Below are 13,734 nucleotides of genomic sequence, written 5' to 3'. Positions count from 1 at the left end.
AAACAGCACATGACGCAAAGAAAAAAAGAGGCGCAATGAGGTAGCTGTGTGAGTAAGCTAAGCGACCCTAGTGGCCGACACAAACACCTGGCCCATCTAGGAGTGGCACTGCAGTGTCACGCAGGATGGCCCTTCCAAAAAACACTCCCCAAACAGCACATGATGCAAAGAAAAAAAGAGGCGCAATGAGGTAGCTGTGTGAGTAAGCTAAGCGACCCTAGTGGCCAACACAAAAACCTGGCCCATCTAGGAGTGGCACTGCAGTGTCACGCAGGATGGCCCTTCCAAAAAACACTCCCCAAACAGCACATGACGCAAAGAAAAAAAGAGGCGCAATGAGGTAGCTGTGTGAGTAAGCTAAGCGACCCTAGTGGCCGACACAAACACCTGGCCCATCTAGGAGTGGCACTGCAGTGTCACGCAGGATGGCCCTTCCAAAAAACACTCCCCAATCAGCACATGACGCAAAGAAAAAAAGAGGCGCAATGAGGTAGCTGTGTGAGTAAGCTAAGCGACCCTATTGGCCGACACAAACACCTGGCCCATCTAGGAGCGGCACTGCAGTGTCACGCAGGATGGCCCTTCCAAAAAACACTCCCCAAACAGCACATGACGCAAAGAAAAAAAGAGGCGCAATGAGGTAGCTGTGTGAGTAAGCTAAGCGACCCTAGTGGCCGACACAAACACCTGGCCCATCTAGGAGTGGCACTGCAGTGTCACGCAGGATGGCCCTTCCAAAAAACACTCCCCAAACAGCAGCACATGACGCAAAGAAGAAAAAAAAGAGGCACAATGAGGTAGCTGTGTGAGTAAGCTAAGCGACCCTAGTGGCCGACACAAACACCTGGCCCATCTAGGAGTGGCACTGCAGTGTCACGCAGGATGGCCCTTCCAAAAAACACTCCCCAAACAGCAGCACATGACGCAAAGAAGAAAAAAAAGAGGCGCAATGAGGTAGCTGTGTGAGTAAGCTAAGCGACCCTAGTGGCCGACACAAACACCTGGCCCATCTAGGAGTGGCACTGCAGTGTCACGCAGGATGGCCCTTCCAAAAAACACCCCCCAAACAGCACATGACGCAAAGAAAAATGAAAGAAAAAAGAGGTGCAAGATGGAATTGTCCTTGGGCCCTCCCACCCACCCTTATGTTGTATAAACAGCACATGCACACTTTAACCAACCCATCATTTCAGTGACAGGGTCTGCCACACGACTGTGACTGAAATGACGGGTTGGTTTGGACCCCCACCAAAAAAGAAGCAATTAATCTCTCCTTGCACAAACTGGCTCTACAGAGGCAAGATGTCCACCTCATCATCATCCTCCGATATATCACCGCGTGTACATCCCCCTCCTCACAGATTATCAATTCGTCCCCACTGGAATCCACCATCTCAGCTCCCTGTGTACTTTGTGGAGGCAATTGCTGCTGGTCAATGTCTCCACGGAGGAATTGATTATAATTCATTTTAATGAACATCATCTTCTCCACATTTTCTGGATGTAACCTCGTACGCCGATTGCTGACAAGGTGAGCGGCGGCACTAAACACTCTTTCGGAGTACACACTTGTGGGAGGGCAACTTAGGTAGAATAAAGCCAGTTTGTGCAAGGGCCTCCAAATTGCCTCTTTTTCCTGCCAGTATAAGTACGGACTGTCTGACGTGCCTACTTGGATGCGGTCACTCATATAATCCTCCACCATTCTTTCAATGGGGAGAGAATCATATGCAGTGACAGTAGACGACATGTCCGTAATCGTTGTCAGGTCCTTCAGTCCGGACCAGATGTCAGCATCAGCAGTCGCTCCAGACTGCCCTGCATCACCGCCAGCGGGTGGGCTCGGAATTCTGAGCCTTTTCCTCGCACCCCCAGTTGCGGGAGAATGTGAAGGAGGAGATGTTGACAGGTCGCATTCCGCTTGACTTGATAATTTTGTCACCAGCAGTTCTTTGAACCCCAGCAGACTTGTGTCTGCCGGAAAGAGAGATCCAAGGTAGGTTTTAAATCTAGGATCGAGCACGGTGGCCAAAATGTAGTGCTCTGATTTCAACAGATTGACCACCCGTGAATCCTTGTTAAGCGAATTAAGGGCTCCATCCACAAGTCCCACATGCCTAGCGGAATCGCTCTGTGTTAGCTCCTCCTTCAATGTCTCCAGCTTCTTCTGCAAAAGCCTGATGAGGGGAATGACCTGACTCAGGCTGGCAGTGTCTGAACTGACTTCACGTGTGGCAAGTTCAAAAGGTTGCAGAACCTTGCACAACGTTGAAATCATTCTCCACTGCACTTGAGACAGGTGCATTCCACCTCCTATATCGTGCTCAGTTGTACAGGCTTGAATGGCCTTTTGCTGCTCCTCCAACCTCTGAAGCATATAGAGGGTTGAATTCCACCTCGTTACCACTTCTTGCTTCAGATGATGGCAGGGCAGGTTCAGGCATTTTTGGTGGTGCTCCAGTCTTCTGTACGTGGTGCCTGTACGCCGAAAGTGTCCCGCAATTCTTCTGGCCACCGACAGCATCTCTTGCACGCCCCTCTCGTTTTTTAAATAATTCTGCACCACCAAATTCAAGGTATGTGCAAAACATGGGACGTGCTGGAATTTGCCCATATTTAATGCACACACAATATTGCTGGCGTTGTCCGATGCCACAAATCCACAGGAGAGTCCAATTGGGGTAAGCCATTCTGCGATGATCTTCCTCAGTTGCCGTAAGAGGTTTTTAGCTGTGTGCGTATTCTGGAAAGCGGTGATACAAAGCGTAGCCTGCCTAGGAAAGAGTTGGCGTTTGCGAGATGCTGCTACTGGTGCCGCCGCTGCTGTTCTTGCGGCGGAGTCCATACATCTACCCAGTGGGCTGTCACAGTCATATAGTCCTGAGCCTGCCCTGCTCCACTTGTCCACATGTCCGTGGTTAAGTGGACATTGGGTACAACTGCATTTTTTAGGACACTGGTGAGTCTTTTTCTGAGGTCTGTGTACATTTTCGGTATCGCTTGCCTAGAAAAATGGAACCTAGATGGTATTTGGTACCGGGGACACAGTACCTCCAACAAGTCTCTAGTTGCCTCTGCAGTAATGATGGATACCGGAACCACGTTTCTCACCGCCCAGGATGCCAAGGCCTCAGTTATCCGCTTTGCAGCAGGATGACTGCTGTGATATTTCATCTTCCTCGCAAAGGACTGTTGGACAGTCAATTGCTTGGTGGAAGTAGTAAAAGTGGTCTTACGAGTACGACTTCCCCTCTGGGATGACCATCGACTCCCAGCAGCAACAACAGCAGCGCCAGCAGCAGTAGGCGTTACACGCAAGGATGCATCGGAGGAATCCCAGGCAGGAGAGGACTCGTCAGAATTGCCAGTGACATGGCCTGCAGGACTATTGGCATTCCTGGGGAAGGAGGAAATTGACACTGAGGGAGTTGGTGGGGTGGTTTGCGTGAGCTTGGTTACAAGAGGAAGGGATTTACTGGTCAATGGACTGCTTCCGCTGTTGCCCAAAGTTTTTGAACTTGTCACTGACTTATGATGAATGCGCTGCAGGTGACGTATAAGGGAGGATGTTCCGAGGTGGTTAACGTCCTTACCCCTACTTATTACAGCTTGACAAAGGCAACACACGGCTTGACAAATGTTGTCCGCATTTCTGTTGAAATACTTCCACACCGAAGAGCTGATTTTTTTGGTATTTTCACCAGGCATGTCAATGGCCCTATTCCTCCCACGGACAACAGGTGTCTCCCCGGGTGCCTGACTTAAACAAACCACCTCACCATCAGAATCCTCCTGGTCAATTTCCTCCCCAGCGCCAGCAACACCCATATTCTCCTCATCCTGGTGTACTTCAACACTGACATCTTCAATCTGACTATCAGGAACTGGACTGCGGGTGCTCCTTCCAGCACTTGCAGGGGGCGTGCAAATGGTGGAAGGCGCATGCTCTTCACGTCCAGTGTTGGGAAGGTCAGGCATCGCAAACGACACAATTGGACTCTCCTTGTGGATTTGTGATTTCGAAGAACGCACAGTTCTTTGCTGTGCTTTTGCCAGCTTGAGTCTTTTCATTTTTCTAGCGAGAGGCTGAGTGCTTCCATCCTCATGTGAAGCTGAACCACTAGCCATGAACATAGGCCAGGGCCTCAGCCGTTCCTTGCCACTCCGTGTGGTAAATGGCATATTGGCAAGTTTACGCTTCTCCTCTGACAATTTTATTTTAGATTTTTGAGTCCTTTTTTTAGTGATATTTGGTGTTTTGGATTTTACATGCTCTGTACTATGACATTGGGCATCGGCCTTGGCAGACGACGTTGCTGGCATTTCATCGTCTCGGCCATGACTAGTGGCAGCAGCTTCAGCACGAGGTGGAAGTCGATCTTGATCTTTCCCTATTTTTGGAACCTCAACATTTTTGTTCTCCATATTTTAATAGGCACAACTAAAAGGCACCTCAGGTAAACAATGGAGATGGATGGATACTAGTATACTTATGGATGGACGAGCGACTGCCGACACAGAGGTAGCTACAGCCGTGGACTACCGTACTGCGTCTGCTGCTAATATAGACTGGATGATAATGATATAAAAAATATATATATATCACTACTGCAGCCGGACAGGTATATATTATAATGACGGACCTGCTGGACACTGTCAGCACTACAGACTCCTAAAGTAAGCTACTAGTATCAAGAAGATAGAAAAAAAACAAAACACCACAGGTAGGTGGTATACAATTATGGATGGACGAGCGACTGCCGACACAGAGGTAGCTACAGCCGTGGACTACCGTACTGCGTCTGCTGCTAATATAGACTGGATGATAATGATATAAAAAATATATATATATATATCACTACTGCAGCCGGACAGGTATATATTATATAATGACGGACCTGCTGGACACTGTCAGCAGCACTGCAGACTCCTAAAGTAAGCTACTAGTAGTATCAAGAAGATAGAAAAAAACAAAAACACCACAGGTAGGTGGTATACAATTATGGATGGACGAGCGACTGCCGACACAGAGGTAGCTACAGCCGTGGACTACCGTACTGCGTCTGCTGCTAATATAGACTGGATGATAATGATATAAAAAATATATATATATCACTACTGCAGCCGGACAGGTATATATTATATAATGACGGACCTGCTGGACACTGTCAGCAGCACTGCAGACTCCTAAAGTAAGCTACTAGTAGTATCAAGAAGATAGAAAAAAAAAAACACCACAGGTAGGTGGTATACAATTATGGATGGACGAGCGACTGCCGACACAGAGGTAGCTACAGCCGTGGACTACCGTACTGCGTCTGCTGCTAATATAGACTGGATAATAATGATATAAAAAATATATATATATCACTACTGCAGCCGGACAGGTATATATTATGTAATGACGGACCTGCTGGACACTGTCAGCAGCACTGCAGACTCCTAAAGTAAGCTACTAGTATCAAGAAGATAGAAAAAAAAAAACACCACAGGTAGGTGGTATACAATTATGGATGGACGAGCGACTGCCGACACAGAGGTAGCTACAGCCGTGGACTACCGTACTGCGTCTGCTGCTAATATAGACTGGATGATAATGATATAAAAAATATATATATATATCACTACTGAGCCGGACAGGTATATATTATATAATTAATGATGGACCTGCTGGACACTGTCAGCAGAATGCGTTTATAGAATAAAAACACCACACAACGAGTGTTTAACTTTTTCAGGCAGACAATCACAATATACTGGTGGTCAGACAGTGGTCACTGGTCAGTCACACTGGCAGTGGCACTCTGGCAGCAAAAGTGTGCACTGTTAAATAATATGTACTCCTGCTACTGCTCCCCAGTCTCCCCCACAATTAAGCTGTGTGAGCACTGAGCACTCAGCACAGTCAGATATACATAGATGATGCAGCACACTGAGGCTGAGCACAGATATGGTATACTGTTACTGTGTCACTGTGTATCATTTTTTTTTCAGGCAGAGAACGGATTATATTAAATAATAATATAATAAAACTGCACTGGTGGTCACTGGTCAGTCACTAGTAAACTCTGCACTCTCTGAGTACTCCATAGCTCCAGTAAATCAAGTGTCTCACTCTCACTCTCTCTCTTCTAATCTAAATGGAGAGGACGCCAGCCACGTCCTCTCCCTATGAATCTCAATGCACGTGTGAAAATGGCAGCGACGCGCGGCTCCTTATATAGAATCCGAGTGTTGCGATAGAATCCGAGCCTCGCGAGAATCCGACAGCGGGATGATGACGTTCGGGCGCGCTCGGGTTAGCCGAGCAAGGCGGGAAGATCCGAGTCTGCCTTGGAGCCGTGTAAAAAGGCTGAAGTTCGGGGGGGTTCGGATTCCGAGGAACCGAACCCGCTCATCACTAGTAGCTGTAGTCTGTGCTATGTCTTGGTTCATTCTTGGCCAATACATAACTTCACGCGCTCTCCGCTTAATTTTTTCTTCTCTTAAGTGGCCTTCATGTATCTTGCACAGCATAGTTTTTCTTAGTCGTACAGGTATGACAAACCTATTGCCTTTGTAAATAATACCATCGACAACTGTAAGGTCACTGCGGTACATCCAATAATCATGGACAGACAGCGGGCATGCATGTTTTTCTGCTGGCCTACCTTTCAGAATGATATGTTTCAACACTTTCATTGTGTCATCTGTCTCAGTTTCTTTCCTAATCTGTTCTTGTCTTGCAAAAGACACTGGTAGAGAAGATACGGTCAAATTAACATAGGCTTCTATCTCTTCATCCATCAGACTTTTGGAACCTTCACTTTTGTCCACAGCACGAGAAAGTGTATCAGCAATGTACATGTATTTGCCGGGACAGTACAGGAAGTGTACATCATATTTCTGTAGTCTGATAAGCATTCGTTGAATTCTCATGGGACAGTCATGTAATGATTTAGTCATGATAGCTAGCAATGGCTTGTGGTCAGTTTCCACTGTAAATGTTTGACCATACACAAACTGATGAAATCGCTCACATGCATATGTGATCACTAGAAGTTCTTTTTCTATCTGAGCATACCTTGTTTCAGTACTTGTCAGTGCTCTTGATGCATAGATTACTGGTTGCCAGCACTGAGCCTAGGCCAAATTGCGAAGCATCTGCTGAAATTCTTATTCTTTTCGCAGGATCAAAGAATTTTAGCACTGGTTGCTCTGTAATGATCTGTTTCAAGTTTTGCCAACTTTCTTCTTGTTCATGTGACCACATCCACTCGTTATCTTTGTCCAACAACCATCTAAGAGAGGCTGTTCATTCAGAGAGTTGAGAAATAAACTTTCCTAAGTAAGTAATCATTCCTAGGAATCTTCTGACGTCGTCTTTGTTGTTAGGATGTTCCATGTTCACTATGGCTGATATTTTCCTTGGGTCTGGTTTTACACCTTGATCCGAGACCACCGGTCGCCCATAAAGGTAAGTGTATTCACGCCAAATTCACATTTGTCCTTGTTTAGCTTTAGATTCACTTTCTTGACAAGTTCCATTACTTGTCTCAATCTAGAATCATGTTCTTCCTTTGTAGATCCCCAGACAATAATGTCATCCATCATTGTTTCAACACCTGGAATATGTTCAAAAATCATGTATATCTTTTTGTGATATACTTCTGGAGCAGACAATATTCCATATGGTAGTAGAAGGAATCTGTATCGACCTTCTGGTGTATTAAATGTACAAAGCTTTGAGCTGGCCTCATCTAGCTTCATTTGCCAGAATCCTGAAGATGCGTCCAATTTACTGAACCATTTTGCTCCTGCAAATTGCAACATGATTTCATCTCTGGTTGGTAGTTTGAAATGTTCTCGTTTAATAACTTTGTTTAAATCTCTGGGGTCTAGACATATTCTGAGTTGTACATTTTTCTTTTCAACAATTACTATTACCCATTCAGTAGGCTCATCAACTTTCTGTATCACACCCAAGGCTTCCATGCGATTTAACTCTTGTTTCAGTTTTTCTCTCAGCGCAAACGACACTTTTCTACAGGGGTGTATCACTGAAGAAATTTGCGTGTCTATATTTATTTTATGCTCTCCAGGCAAACAACCTAGACCTTCAAACAAGTCTCTGTATTCTGTAAACATCGATTTACAGTCATCTTCTACTTGTGATGTCACCATAAAAACTTTCTTTAGCAAGCTTAGTTTCTCACAGGAACTTAATCCTAGAATCGGTTGCACATTTTTATCCACAATCAGTAGAGATGTTTTAAACTGTTGTCCCTTATATTTCAGTGTCACTAAGCATGTACCTTTCACAGGAATTTCCTCCCCAGTGTACCCTGTAACTTTCACTTTGGCTGGATGAATTTTAGGTTATACTCTAAAAGTCTTATAGTCTTGAAACAATATTAAATTCACCTGTGCCCCAGTATCAAGCTTAAAGGGAATGACAATCTCATTCACAATTAAAGGGACAATCCATTCTTTCTTATCTGCACTGCAAAGTTCAATGCAATCCACAAAGAATTCCTCTGTTTGTTTAACAGCATGCACATTGGTTGTTTCCCTTTTCATTTTACAGCATTTGGCAAAGTGATTAAGTCTACCACATTTCATGCAGGTTTTACCATAAGCCGGGCACATTTTAGGATTGTGAGCATTTCCACATCTACTACACATTTCCTTATTAGACTGTGGCTTAGACTGCTTCATTCTTGAGAATGGAGGTTTGCTTGGCTCTGTGTTCTGCACTACATGTACAGCAGCATCAACTTCCTTGTGTAACTTTTTGGCTTGAAATCTAGTTATTTCTGCAAATCTGCACATAGTCACTGCCTTTTCTAGTGTTAGGTCTTGCTCTCTCAGCAATCTCTCTCTGAGTCCATTATCAGATATTCCACAGACAATACGATCTCTAATCAGTGAATCCTTTAAATCACCAAACTCACAGGTTTTACTGAGTGATTGCAGCTCTGTAACATACTGATCAAATCCATCTCCAGACTTCTGATCACATGTGAAAAACTTATATCTTTCATAGGTCACATTTTTCCTTGGCACAAAGTAATCTTCAAACTTTTGCATTATAGAAGATAGCACAATATTCTGCCCCTCATCAAACTGAAAACTATTATAAATATCCAGCACATCCTCTCCTATCACATGGAGGAAAATGGATGCCTTTGTTTTGTCAGCCTCTGTATCAGCTCCACATGCAGCAAGATATATATTAAACCTTTGCTTAAATCTTTTCCAGTTTTCAGACAAGTTACCAGACATCAGCATGCCGGTTGGAGGAGCTAGTTTATCCATGGTTACTCACTGTTTGAAGAGAGGAGCACACGGCAGGCTTTGCAGACACTGAGTATCACAGCCTTACAGAATTCCGCAAGATTCTTTCACACTCTGAGAGCACTAGCAGTCCAAGTTAAACTTCTTCTGACACCATGTTTTGTTCATATGTTTGTAAATCCAGTCATAAGGACAGAGACATGTGAGTTCACTGCTGTGCTGTTTATTCCACCACCAACTCCAGACACACTGCACACTGGACCACCCACTTCCCAGCATCCCCCTGGTCCTAGGGACCATCACTGAAGATTCAGGCTTACACAGATTAGTAAGGGAGTGTCTACAAATATTAAGCATTCTAATACACTAACATCACAGGATGCTGTAAATTTTATAAGTGAGGCTATTAAAGAGTTGTGTAAGATTAACGGCCGCACTACGGCTATGGCTGTTTCAGCGTGCAGAGCTCTGTGGTTGCATCAGTGGTCAGCAGACGCTGATTCCAAGAAGGGTGTAGAAAATCTTCCCTTTACAGGTGATGCTTTGTTTGGAGGCAAATTAAATAAATGGATCTCCCAAGCAACGGCGGGTAAGTCTACCTATCTGCCGTTGGCTGCGCTGCCTGCTAGACGTCCTTACACAGGACCCTCCTTGCAGTCTTTTCGTGTGGCAAGGTTCAGAGGCAAGGGCCGAGGGGTCTCCACTCTCCACCACTTCCAGAGGATCTCGTGGTAAGTCCCGTAAACCTGCACCTGCTGTCTCCCTGGACCAGACCACCGGATCCCCTGCCGCAAAGCCTTCCGCGTGATGGTTGGCCCTAGCGACAAGGTGATTTTCAGGTAGGTGCTCACCTTCAACACTTCGCCCACGTGTGGGCAGAATCCTGCCGGGATCCTTGGGTGAGGGACCTCATTTCCCAAGGATACCGGCTGGAATTTCAAACGCTCCCTCCTCACAGATTTTTCAGGTCAGGCTTGACAGCTTTACCCGCAGCAAAAGTTACCTTTCAAGAGGCTATTCAAAAACTTTTGCAAACAGGGGTGGTGGCTCCAGTACCCCTCCATTACGCAACAGGGGTTTTTACTCCAGTCTTTTTGTCGTTCCCAAGCCAGATGGTTCGGTGCGCCCCATCTTAAACCTGAAGTCACTAAACCCGTATCTGCAGGTGTTCAAATTGAAGATGGAGTCCCTGTGAGCGGTGGTGTCCGCTCTGGAGGAGGGGGAGTTCCTAGTGTCTGTGGATGTCAAGGATGCTTACCTGCACATTCCCATGCGGCGCCCACATCAGGCTTACCTCAGGTTCGCCATATTGGAAGACCATTTCCAGTTTCAGGCCTTACCCTTCTGATTATCCACAGCTCCGAGGGTCTTCACCAAGGTCATGGTGAAAATTATGCTGCAACTGCACATGATGGGTGATCTCCTGATAAAGGCTGTGTCCAGGGAGAGTCTGCTGCACAGCATCGATCTGACGACTTGCCTACTTACGGATCATGGGTGGATCCTAAATTTTCAGAAATCTCACCTGGAACCGACCCAGTGTCTTCAGTTCCCAGTAATGATACTGGATACAGTGTCTCAGAAAGTGTTTCTCCCGACTGAAAAGGCCTTGACTATTCAGGCTATGGCTCGCTCAGTTCTCAGTCCTCACAAGGTATCCATACATCTTTGAATCTGATTACTGGGCAAGATGGTGGCTGCTTACAAGGCAGTCCAATACAGCAGATTTCATGCCCGACCTTTTCAGCTGGATCAGCTGGACAAATGGTCGGGGTCTCACCTTCACATGTATCAGGAAGTGACCTTATCTCCGAGAGCCCGGATTTCTCTATTATGGTGGGTGCAAGTTTCTCACCTCGTAGAAGGCAGGAGTTTCAATATCCACTCGTGGACTGTACTGACGACGGATGCCAGCCTCCGAGGTTGGGGTGCTGTGACCCAAAGGGCCCAGTTCCAGGGGATATGGTCAAGACAGGAAGCTACTCTGCAAATAAATGTCCTGGAACTCAGGGCAATTTACAATGCTCTTCTGCAGGCTTCTCATCTCCTGAAGAATCAGGTGATCCAGGTTCAGTCGAACAACGCCACGGGAGTGGCGTACATAAACCGACAAGGGGGAACAAGGAGCAGAGCAACGATGCGAGAAGTCTCAAAAATCCTCCTCTGGGCGGAGGCAAACGCATGGGCCATCTCAACCATATTCATTCCAGGAGTCGACAACTGGGAAGCGGACTTCCTCAGCAGGCACGACCTCCATCTGGGAAAATGGGGCCTACTGTATATCCCCAGGTGTTTCAACAGTTAATTCACCAGTGGGGCTGTCTGCAGATCGATCTGATGGCTTCTCGGCTCAAAAAGAAGCTATACCATTACTGTTCCAGAACGAGGGATCCGCAGGCTGTAGCAATGGACGCGTTGACGACACCGTGAATGTACCAGTTTTTGTACCTGTTCCCTCCTCTACCGCTGATCCCAAGGGTGCATCAAAGGCTAAGAAGGGAAAGTGTTCAGGCAATTCTAATTGCCCCGGATTATCCTCGACAGTCGTGGTACTCAGACCTCCTGGCAATGTCTCTGGAGGAGCCCTGGCCTTTGCTGCTTCAAGACGATATTCTTCAGCAAGGTCCATTTGTCTATCCAGACTTACAGCGGCTATTTTTAATGGCTTGGAAGTTGAGAGGGAAATTCTAGCAGGAAAGAGTCTTCCCTCCCGGGTTATTTCCACCATGGTCCAGGCCAGGAAGATGGTTACGTCAAGACATTATCATCGTATCTGGAAAAGTATGTTTCCTGGTGTTAAAGTAGAAAGGTTTCTCCCATTGAATTTAGAATTGGTCACTTTCTACTTTTCCTGCATGCGGGAGTGGATATAGGCCTACGTTTAGGCTCCATCAAAGTCCAGATTTCTGCGCTTTCTATTTTCTTCCAGAAATAACTTGCCATGTTGCCAGAAGTACATACTTTCCTTAAGGGTGTTCTCCATATGCAACCTCCATTTGTACCTCCCACGGCTCCGTGGGACCTCAGTGTGGTTCTGTTCTTTCTTCAATCGCATTGGTTTGAACCCTTACAAAGGGTGGAGTTTAAATTTCTCACCTGGAAGATGGTGATGTTATTGGCATTGGCTTCTGCCAGGCGTGTTTCTGAATTAGGGGCCTTATCCTGTAAGAGCCCGTATTTGATTTTTCATGAAGACAGGGCGGAACTGAGGACCCGTCCTCAGTTTCTGCCGAAAGTGGTGTCAGCCTTTCATGTCAATCAACCTATTGTGGTTCCAGTGTCTGACGCTTCCGTTGGTCCTGAGTCCTTGGATGTGGTCAGGGCTCTCAAGATTTATGTCAAAAGGACGGCCCGTCATCAGAAGTCTGACTCGCTGTTTGTCCTTTATAATGCCTCCAAGATTGGTCGGCCAGCTTCTAAGCAAGCTATTGCTCGTTGGCTCAGGTTGAACATTCAACAGGCCTATACTACGGTGGCACTGCCTTTGCCAAAGTCTATTCAGGCCCACTCAATGAGGTCGGTGGGGTCTTCCTGAGTTGCTGCCTGGGATGTTTCAGCCCTACAGTTGTGCCGAGCTGCAACTTGATCTGGTTCGAACGTTTGTTAAATTCTATAGGTTTGACACCTTGGCCAAGGATGACCTTCAGTTTGGTCAGGCGCTCTCCCACCAGTTTGGGAGCTTTGGGACTTCCTCATGGTCCTAAAGTACAAGACCCCAGTATTCACTAAGACGTTTGAGAAAATAGGAATTTAATACTTACTGGTAATTCCTTTTCTCCTAGTCCGTAGTGCATAATGGGCGCCTGCCTCAGTGCTTCGTTCTTGCTTACCTGTGTAAGTATTTGGTTGGACTGGCGTTGCAGTCCCATTATGTTGTTGGGATAGCTGTGCCATTCTGGTTAAGTTGGTGTTGCTATCCTCTGTTCTGGTTAACGCCCTCTTTTCGTTTCTGGCTGTGTGTTGGCTTGTTGCCTTACCGCTGTTGTATTGTTTCTTCTCTCAGATTATGTCCGTCTCCTCGGGCACAGTTTTCCTAGACTGAGTCTGGTAGGAGGGGCATAGAATGGAGGAGCCAGCACACACATACACACACTAAAGGTTTTTAAAGTGCCAGGCTCCAGGGGACCCGCTCTACACCCCATGGTACTAAAGTACAAGACCCCAGTATCCAGTACGGACTAGGAGAAAAGGAATTACTGGTAGGTATTAAATTCCGATTATTATTATTATTATTATTATTATTATCATCATGTAGTAGTAGTAAATAATAATAATAATAATAATAATAATAATAATACTATGAATTGCATGGTTTTGTAAAATATATAATTAATTCTAAGAGTCTGTAACCTGGCATATAGGGCACCTCTATAGTGTTCATGAACAGCAGAGATGCACAGTGCGAGCAACTGATTAGAAAGAGCCAAGAATGGGTGGCTACTGTACATTGGCCCTCAT

This window comes from Pseudophryne corroboree, chromosome 11, assembly GCF_028390025.1.
Source record: "Pseudophryne corroboree isolate aPseCor3 chromosome 11, aPseCor3.hap2, whole genome shotgun sequence".
Classification (NCBI taxonomy): Eukaryota; Metazoa; Chordata; class Amphibia; order Anura; family Myobatrachidae; genus Pseudophryne; species Pseudophryne corroboree.
The sequence above is the reverse complement of the archived record's forward strand: the minus strand, read 5'-3'. Positions refer to the sequence as shown.